The sequence below is a fragment of the Mandrillus leucophaeus genome, unplaced genomic scaffold (assembly GCF_000951045.1).
Source record: "Mandrillus leucophaeus isolate KB7577 unplaced genomic scaffold, Mleu.le_1.0 Scaffold417, whole genome shotgun sequence".
In the NCBI taxonomy this organism is placed as follows: Eukaryota; Metazoa; Chordata; class Mammalia; order Primates; family Cercopithecidae; genus Mandrillus; species Mandrillus leucophaeus.
In genome coordinates this window covers 1,785,580-1,796,480 of record NW_012104443.1, presented here as the reverse complement: position 1 = coordinate 1,796,480, position 10,901 = coordinate 1,785,580, and positions in this window count along the sequence as shown.

Genomic DNA, 10,901 nt, shown 5'->3' with positions numbered 1-10,901 from the left:
TGAACCGTGAGAAAATGCCTGAAAACCACTGATGATGGAATGATTCCCTGGGCCAGGTTTATGGTGATCTTGAGTCTTCTGAAGTCATCTCAGGATTTCAAGTTTGAAGATGGCCTTTGACAGCTGCTTTTGATGAGTGTCATGCTTCACTCACTTGTGCTGCAAGCATGTACTGCATAACTGTGCTTTTAATAACGTATAACATACATGATTTATTAGATAGAGACTTAAATCCATCAAACCTCTCAAGTGACTACATTGTATTAGGTACGTTCTTACATATTACCCCTTTTACTTATCATTAAAAGCTTCATTAAGTCGGCATTATTATTTCCACTTTTTACAAATAGCATAACTGAGGTTTAGGGCAATTAACTACGAACTGTCTACAAATTCTTTTCTTCTAGCTGAGAGAATGTTCCAGCAAAGTCTTTTCCTCTGGAATACAGGTATTGCTTATGACAAAAATGTGGGCATATTTCACGATGATTACTCTTCTCTTTCTGCCAGATTCAAGAGGGCATCTTTCTCAGATCTTTACCATAAAAACCTTTGAGACTCCCTGGAGCTAAAACTGACGAAAACCATGGGAACATCCTTAAAGCTGTGGCTTCCAAAAGTTTCTCACTCTTACAGTAGCCTCAAACTAAACCTCTATTCCTAGGTTAAAATTACCATTTAACTGTTTCTTCCAGTTAATGACACAAGCAGCTTCTGTTCTGGGTAAGCAGATCTCAGCTGTGATTACCTGGATATGCCTCCAGATTCTGTTGCAGCTGTTTACATGGAGACCTAAGTTCTCTGATAGATACGAGAAATATTCATTTTCATCTGTCCAGCTCTTTTTTGTGTTAAGGACAGAATTCGGACTGCCATGCTATTTCTATGTCAGAACTGAAACTATAAGTTCCTCATGGAACTCTTGGATCCATTGAAATAATTCCTGACGATTGTAGAGTAAACTATCGTGTCACTTGTTCAGTATAGAGTCCTCCCTTTCAACAGGCTTCTCTAACAACAGGACACTGAGCTCTGTCTCTCATATAAAGATTCCTCTGAAAGAGCAAAGGTGCTTTGGTTCCGCCAGCCAATTAGAAGACTGTCTACGAAATGTTCGATGGCAAAATTCCAAGAGCGTTTTCTCCAGTTGAGTATGTACCATTAAATCAGTCCACTCACAGCACTGGCTGTTGTAAAAGATCACCGAGTGATCTTTCAGATGATGTTTCACTCCAACCTAAATAAATGTAAGTTGCTCCTCATTTTTTTAGGATACAGATCAAAACCCTTAGCCAGGCAAATGAATCATTCCATGATCTGCTCCTGACTCCTGCTCCGGTCAATTCCACTGTTCCTTTTATTCAATAACCTGTATCCATACTGGCCTCCTTAAGTCCTTAAGCATCTTTTCCCACTTCATAACCTTCGCATGTGCAGTTGCCTATGACTATAACATTCCTCCTTTCCCTGGGTAATTTTAGTTCATGCAGCTTACTAGTTTTTCAGTGAAGGCTTCTTGGGTCTTTAGATCAAGACTAAGACTCTTTCATTGCAAGCATTCACAGAACACTATATATTTTTTGGCAAATATCACAACTGTCATTATTTACATTAGCATGTAATACTTTGTTTAATAGCTATCTTTTCAATGGACTATACACTCCAGGAGGTTAGGGACTGCCTGTCTTGTTCACTGATGTATCCCTTGTACCAGCAGAGTTCCTGGACAATATTTTTGAATGGATAAATTATGAATAACTAAATTCAACATTTAGTTACATTTATGGAAAACTAAATCCTTGATTTAGAATTAGAAGCTACAGAAACCTATAGAGGAAATAATGAAATGACCAAAGATTGCCAAGGAGAAAACTAGAAGAAGATATTTAATATGAATAATAAAATAAAATTTCTCCCCTAGAGACACTCAATACTTGTAAGGAGACTAGATTTCTTACAATTTTCCAGAGGTGGCTGTGACTTAATTTTTTTGGATACCAAAGGAAACAATGAACTCAGAATGGTGTAGAACTCATGGCCACTCAGATTACAGCATCAGTAAAAATGATTACTATTATTATTATCAACTAACATCTTTTCTCTTCAAGGTTCCCAGTGGTTGAAATGAAACATGAGAAAATGCCTGAAAACCACTGATGACGGAATGATTCCCTGGGCCAGGTTTGTGGTGATTGTGAATCTTCTGAAGTCATCTCAGGATTTCAAGTTTGAAGATGGCCTTCATCGGTTGCTTTTTATGAATGTCACACTTCACTCACTCGTGCAGCAAGCATGCACCTCACAACTGTGCTTTTAATAACACATAACATAATGGTTTATTAGATAGCAATTTAAATCCATCAAACTTCTTAAGTGGCTACATTGTACTAGATATTCTTCTATATTATCATATTTAATTATCATTAAGAACATCACGAAGTAGGCATCGTTGTTTCCATTTTTTACAAATAACAAAACTGAGGTTTAGGATGATCAAGTAGCTTAGTCATGATCATATAGTTAATTTAGTGTCATGAAGAATATACAGACCTTAGCTTTCTGAGACCCTTGAGATTATAAGCCTCATTTTGTGAACAGCTTTATAGTCACTATCAGTATCTATGGCATTTTTGGAATTATTTTATTGCTTAGTGCTGCCTTTCATATGTAATTACTGCCCAAATTACCTTAAACATTGATGGTATTAAACCTGTGCATTCATTGAGCATTGACATAGATGAATACTGTCTTTTTGTTTCCAATTGTATAACTATCGTCTCACACCCAATCCACAGAAAGAATCCTGGACTCTCAAAACCAAAGCTATTCATAAACGTACATTTGACAAGAAAAAAAATGGAAGTGTGCAGTATATTACAGTTCTACAAGCAGCTGTTATGCATAGAAAGTGAGCATACTTTATGACAGTTTTTAGTATCTACTCCAGCTGCAAAAGTGTAATATAATCTAAAAATTATACAGAGTAGTATTCATTGAAATGTGTAAACTTTATTGACAAGAAGACAGCTTCAAAAGAAATAGCAGAACCCGTTTTGTCAATTTTGTTTGGAGGGATTTTTTGGTAAATAACAGAACAGAGCATGATAACTTATATGACACTTTAAATTGCATCTCAGGGCACCCAGCCAATTTTGCAACTTGCATAGCATGAGAAGAAAGCAATTTTGTCAAACCAGAACACAAGACAATCTTAATAAATGTGTTATGTGTTGTTACTTATATAGATGATGTGTATATGTATTATACACACTTGTTACATAGAAATAGGCACGCACACATACATACACGCACTCACACACAGTTTGTTTTTGTTGTAACAAAAACCAAGTAATGAGAATGCAGGTGACACAGAGCAAACCATTACTGAAATAAATGGAGAGTTTATTCTTAGAGCAATGAATATTGTACCTCACAACCTATTTGCTATATGACTGTTTCCACACTGAAAAATTTACCTTTTACTAGTTTGCTAAGTTTTTTTCTGTTGTGTATATATTGAGATAATCATAATTTATCTTCTTCTTAGTATATTAGTATCATAAATTACATTAATAGGTATTTTTCATCTTTGCATTAAATAGGAATTACATATTATCTGTTCCTTGAATGATTTATTTAATTTACTTATAAAACAATTGAATATAGGTTTTGAGGTTATTGGTCTATGCTAATAAATACTGATCCAAATATTTTTTTCTTCTTGGAATATTTTTGTAAGAAGTATATTATTTCTCTCAGTTTTCAAACTTATTAGCCTATGAGCTTTTGATAATATTATTTTTACTATTTTAGAACTACCTTTTCGGTCTGGAATATTTTTCTTTATATAATTGGAATTTCTTTCATTTGCATCTTCTTTTATTTTTTGTTGAATCTGTCTTGCCAGAGGTTCATGTTAGTAACTTTTAAGTCTCAGCTTTCTGTTTTATGAATATTCTCTACTGCTTTTTGTTCTGGATTTATTAATTTTTCTTTTATCTTTATTATTTCTTTTCCATTTTTAGTTTTTCTCTGTGATTATGATTTAATCTTTTTGAGTTGAATGGTTAGCTTAATTTTATTTTATCTTCCCAGTTTTTCTACTTTATTTATGTACCACACATTTTGGATTGTAGGGTTTTTACTATTTAATTCTAAATATTTTATTTTTCTTTAATATTTACTTTTAAATGCAAAGAAGTATATTACTTATATGTCATATATATATAGGACTTTTACTTAGATTTTTTTTTATATTGATATACAGTACTGTCTTCAGAGAACATAAACGATATGATTTCATCCTCTGGAATTGTTTTTTTTAAGAGAGAGTGTCTTATTCTGTGCCCAGGCTGGAGTGCAGTGGCAAGATCATAGCTCGTCTCATTTAATTATCATTAAGAACACCATGGAGCAGGCAATAGTGATGTCTTTTACAAATAACAAAACTGAGGTTTAGGATGATCAAGTAACCGTGAACTCCTAGACTCCATGATCCACTTTAGCCTTCCAAGTAGCTAGGACTACAGGCATATGCCACCACACCAGCTAATTTTTTTTAAAAGTTTTTTTTTTTTTGTAGAAATGGGGGGTCTTGCTATGTTGCTCAGGCTGCTCTTGAACTCCTGGTCTCAAGCCTTCCTCCCACCTGGTCTCCCAACGTGTTGGGTTTAGAGGCCTGAGCCACTATGCCTGAACTCCTCTGAAATTTATTGAAGTTTCTTTTGTGGCCAAGTTCAGAACCAATTTTTGTAATGTTTTGTGTTTGCTCAAAAAGAAAATGTGTATTCTATATTTTTAAGTAAAAAAATTTTAATAAATAATATTTTGAGGTTATTCATTGAATTATTTAAGTTGTGTATATCCCACCTAGTATTTTCTTGGATTTATCTATCTTTTTCTGAGAGGGGTACATTAAAATCAACAATAACAATTACTGATTTGCCTGTATATTATTTTTTAAATTTAAATATTCTTTTTGTCTCTCTGCTAATTTATTTTGTTTTTTATTTTATTTTATTTTTTGTAATTTCAACTTTTATTTTAGATTCAGGAGGTATATGTGCAGGTTTGTTACCTGGGTATACTGAGTGATGCTGAGATTTGGGGTATGAATGATCCTGTCACCAAAATGGTGAGCATAGAACCCAATAGTTAGGTTTTCAACCCTTGCTCTCCTCCCTCCCTCTGCCCTCTGGTATCCCCAGTATTTACTGTTGCCACCTTTATATCTATGTGCACCCATTGCTTAGCTCCCACTTACAAGTGAGAACGTGTGGTATTTGGTTTTCTGTTCCTGCTTTAACTCACTTAGGATAATGGCCTACACCTACATCCATGTCGCTGCAAATGACATGATTTTGTTCTTTTTTTGTGGCTATGCAGTATTCCATGGTGTATATGTCCCACATTTTCTTTATCCAGTTCATGGTTGATGAGCCTATTGGTTGATTCCATGTCTTTGCTATTGTGAATAGTGCTGCAATGAACATACAAGTACATTTGTGTTTTTGGCAGAAAGATTTATTTTCTTTTGGACACATACCCAGTAATGGGATTGTTGGGTTGAGTAGTAGTGCTATTTTAAGTTCTTTGTGAAATCTCCAAACTGCTTTCCACAGTGGCTGAACTAATTTATATTCCCACCAAGAGTGTATCAGCGTTTCTTTTCTCCACAGCCTTGCCAGGATCTGTTGTTTTTTGAATTTTTAATAATAGCTAATCTGACTTGTGTGAGATAGTTTTGATTTGCATTTCTCTAATGGTTAGTGAGGTTGAGCATTTTTCTATGTTTGTTTGCAGCCTGTGTGTCTTCTTTTGAAAAGTGTCCATTCACGTCTTTTGCTGTTGAATTAAGTTCCTTATAGATTTTGGATATTAGACCTTTGTTGGATGCATAGTTCATAAATATTTTCTCCCATTCTGTAGGTTGTCTGCTTCCTCTGCTGATCGTTTCTTTTGCTGTACAGAAACCCGTTTGGTCTCACTTGTCAATTTTTGTTTTTGTTGCAATTGCTTTTGAAGTCTTAGTCATAAATTCTTTCCTAAAGCCAATATCCAGAATGGTGCCTCCTAGGTTTTCTTTTAGGATTCATATAGTTTGAAGTCTTGCATTTAAACCTTTAATTCATCTTCAGTTGATTTCTGTATATCGTGAAAGATAGTCGTTCACTTTTACTCTTCTGCACATGACTAACCACCTATCCTAGCACCATGTTTTGAATAGGAAGTTCTTTCCCTATTGCTTATTTTTGTTGACTTTATCGAAGATAAGGTGTCTGTGGGTGTGCAGCTTTATTTCTGGGTTCTCTATTCTGTTCGATTGGTCTATGTGTCTGTTTTTGTACAGAGACATGCTGTTTTGGTTACTTTAGCCTTATAGTATAGTTTGAAGTTGGGTAACATGATGCCTGGGACTTTGTTTTTTTTGTTTAGGCATGCCTTGGCTATTGTGGCTCCTTTTTTGGTTCCATATGAATTTCAGAACAACTTTTCCTAATGCTGTGAAAAATGATGGTAGTTTGATAGGGATAGCATTGAATTTGTAGATTGCTTTGGGTAGTATGCCTGTTTTAATGATATTGATTCTTCCAATCCATGAGCATGGAATATTTTTTCCATTTGTTTGTGTTATCTATGATTTCTTTCAACAGTGTTTTGTAGTTTCCCTTGTAGAGATCTTGGTTAGATGTATTGCTAGGGTTTTTGGGGTGTGGCTATTGTAAATAAGATTACTGCTTTACATCGTCTAAAACAGTATTGTGAGGTGCAGGTATGTTACTTTTAATCCATTGTTTCTTTTACCAGTAAGAAACGTATTTTCTACTTTATGACACTTTTTTGCCTTGAATTATATTTTGTGAGAAATAGTTCACTACTCCAACTTTCTGTTGGCTTATATTTGCCTGACACATTATTTTCATTCTTAAGTTTTCAACTTTTTGATATTCTTTAAGTGTGTACCTTAAAGACCAGTGCTTCTCAAACCAACTGGGGGAAAATCCAGGTTTTATAAATTTTCTATTCTATTTCTGTATCTTCCTTTTGTAAAATGTAGTAAGTATGGTTTCTAACAAAGAAAATAAACAAAGCCATTCAAAATACAAGCCTACTTGTTATTATTAGCTTGGACAGACATGGAAGTACTTTATCAAATTTGTGTAACATTTAATACATTCTAACTCAATTTCTGTAGTTATTTTGTCACAGATTAGTAACAAATAGGTTACAGACAGTTACTAATCTGCATATACTTTGTATAGCCTTTTTGTGGGAAACTATTGCTAGATCTTGGTTGTTTTGTTAATCTAACCTGAGAATCTGCCTTAATTGGTGAGTTTAATCCATTTAAATGCATTACAATTACTATTATGTTAAGATTTATTTCTGCTATCTAAAATCATAATTTTTATTTAGTTTTAAAATTACAAATATGACAGTTTCCAATTCAGACTGATACGTTGTTACATTTGTGATTCAAATACTACAAATTGTTTTACTGGTGCAATATTTTTAAAACAGCTAATAATTCTGGGTAAAATTGTGAATAAAAGAAAGCATGTTTATTCCTAGAATATATGAACATATATTTAAAGTGCAACAAAACTTTATTTTTATATAAAACAGTTATATTCTGGGCTCAGATAATCATACCAGTGATTTAAAGAGATTAAAGCTGATTCACAGAAGGAATGAGAGGCAACAGAGAGCCAGACTGTATTGATATTTCCCTGTCCTTCCCTTGATTTGGTGACTTTCATACTTTTTGCTTTAGCTCGTTCTAATTGAGTTTCTGTTGTTTGCTACTAAAAGAATCTGAAAAATAATATGGTTATTTATCAGCACAATATTATTTTACATCAAGGATAATCAGGTTGATCATTATAGGATGCTAGAAGGAGCAGAACAAAGATGTTTAATAAAACCAAAATAATGAAAATTATAGCAAACAGAAAATTATTTAAAATTACAATGGATTATACTATGAAAATAAACTCGTAGGAACACTGACTGTGTGAAATTGAAACTTAATATATGTATTTTTTAAATGAAAATAGATTAGATTAGATAAAGAAATTGTGTGCCAAGTTTAAGTATTAAAGGTGGTGTCTAATTATAACTAAAACATTAAATCTATTTCATGTAAATTCCCTTTCTAAATGGAAAACTAGGACACTTACTTATCATATAATCTTTACTAGGTATTATTAGGTGTTCTCTGACGAGACAAATGTTTTCATTGGAAATGGCTACCTTATTATATAGTAGATGTTTTCAGGATACCAGTGTGTAATAATTTTGTCTTTGGTTCAGCTTTGGTGTGGATGGTCTTTGTAAAGTCAGCAGAAGAAGAAATTTCCATTACAATTCAATGTTTCATTATATAGAGGTCAGCTATATAATGTGTGTTAAGATGTCTCAGGTAATGGAACATTAATTCAAAACAATGAAATGTTAAAGAATGGTAAATACCACTACTTCTGTCTTGTGTTGTTCCTTCAGTAGAGTATCAAGTATGTGCTGTTTGACAATCAACTATAGTTAGAGATGAAGGACATGGAAATTAAGATGTAAGAGGAGAATCATTTAAGGGAAACTTCAATGAATAAATCAATATATTCTCTCAGTTTAAGTTTTTAGAAATATGTGATACTCAGATACATGCAAATATTGATGCGTTGAGCCTGCAAAGTAAAAAAAAATAAAAATAAAAAGCTAATATATGTTTAATTGTTTAATTTTTGGCTACTTTCCATTTATCCTTTTTTTTTTTTTAATTACAATTGCTCTTTGTCATATGGGAACCACCAGTTTCCCAACTCTCCCCTGTTCTCATCCATAACAATTCGCCTGACTTCATTTGCTGGTCCACCCAGCCTGGATCCCAAGGTTAAATTTTTAGAATTGATACACCTAGAAGCAAAAGAAAAGTCAGATAAATAGTAGGTGTCAAAATGAGGACTCAAAATCAAGTGCTACGGCTACCAAGACTTTAGTAAAGACTGTGACTACTGCCACTTTCTTCCTTAATATAACAATATATTATAGCGTTAACTTTAAAAATAAGAACTTAGTGTTCATTTTTATCTTTTTCTTAGAGCAGAACAAGCACCTGATACATACTGTCGTAGGAAAAAATACATATTTTGTGTATGAGAATGATATTGCCTGTGTTCTCTTTTAAATGTACACTTTATTAACATTTTTTGATGTTGATTAATAATCAAGTTCTGATTACACACACAAATATATATATATTCATTTTATCTACTAGAAAATTTATTAATACTATAAATTAAGGTGTTGGATTATAGAGAAAAGTACCTTTATTTATTTAGCAATTGATTATGAAGATAAAAATAATAATATTCTAGTAAAAGTCCACATGTAAGCTTTTAAAAATGTCAATTAAACAGGAAGGAAAACAGGAGTAGTGTAGGATCCATACAGCTTAAAAATGCTAAAACAGTTGGATATATCATCAAATTTGGTGGTAGAAAAGCAATGCAAAAATAGTTTGAAATTATTTGCTTTGATGGAAAGTGTTATTCTCTTTTATCTTTCATCAGTTTGTTTGCTTCTCTGTGTAATCCAATGAAACCAACAGTTTTTATTGTGTGTCAGACTCACATTCAGGTAATGAAACATTTGCAATTCTGCTGGAAGTTATGGTCTAATTCTTGAAAAAAGGGCATTTTAAGTCTCATTATGTATTTTACTGAATTGTTGATTAACTTTTAAAATTTTATTGCTGTTATTACGTATAATATGGAATGACTTGCAATATTTCAGCATAACTCTATTTACTACAAACAATTGGAAATTATATGAATCAATATATCCTGTATATTGTTTGCATTATTAATGATACAACATAAAGAAAAAGCATAATGATGCAGGATTTCTTCTCAGTCACTGCAAACCCGGGACCTTCAGCTGGCAATGTCTTGCCTGGGCTTCACTTAGCCATGCTACCTGCTGCAGGAGATGGCCACCCACTTGGCCCACATGGTCTGAATCTGGCTTGTGCTCTGGCTCCCAAGTTCTTGTCCCATGCCCAAGAAGAATGAGGATGCAGTGACAATCAAAGCATGAGCAAGGTGGAGAATTCTATTGGGCGATGAAACAGCTTTCCATGGAGAGAGGATGCAGGGGTGTTCCCCTACCTCAGGGTGTAAAAGTCTCCTTAACATGGCTGAGTCCATGACTTTTTAATGGGCTCAGAATGGGGGAGGGTTATGCCATAGTTAGTATTGAAAAAGGCAACATTCAATTGGTTAGAAGGCATTATTCAGAAAGGATCAACCGGGAAAGGGTGGGCAAACAGTAACAGAAATTCTCACTCTGGGTCACAGGTTTCATGTGGGACCAGCAGTTTGGTCTTTCAGCATTCAGGCTATTTTTGGCTTGAAGGTGGGTTTTCTCTGGGTATGTTCCTATCTGCCTAGGCATTTGGCTGCCTCCTGCCACTCTCAATAACAGTGAAAGTATCTAAATAGAATGACAAAATGACCAACCATCTTCTCAATTTTAAAATTTATGGCTCAGAAATAACACCACACATCCACAACCGTCTCATTGACAAACCTGACAAAAACAAGCAATAGGGGAATGATTCCCTATTTAATAAATAGTGTTCAGAAACTGGCTAGCCATATACAGAAAACTGAAACTGGACCCCTTCCTTATACCTTACACAAAAAAATAACTCAAGATAGATTAAAGACTTAAATGTAAGACCTAAAACCATAAAAACCCTAGAAGAAAACCTAGACAATATCATTCAGGACATAAGCACGGGCAAAGACTTCATGACTAAAACACCAAAAGCAATGGCAACAAAAGCCAAAATTGACAAATGGGATCTAATTAAACTAAAGAGCTTCTGCACAGCAAAAGAA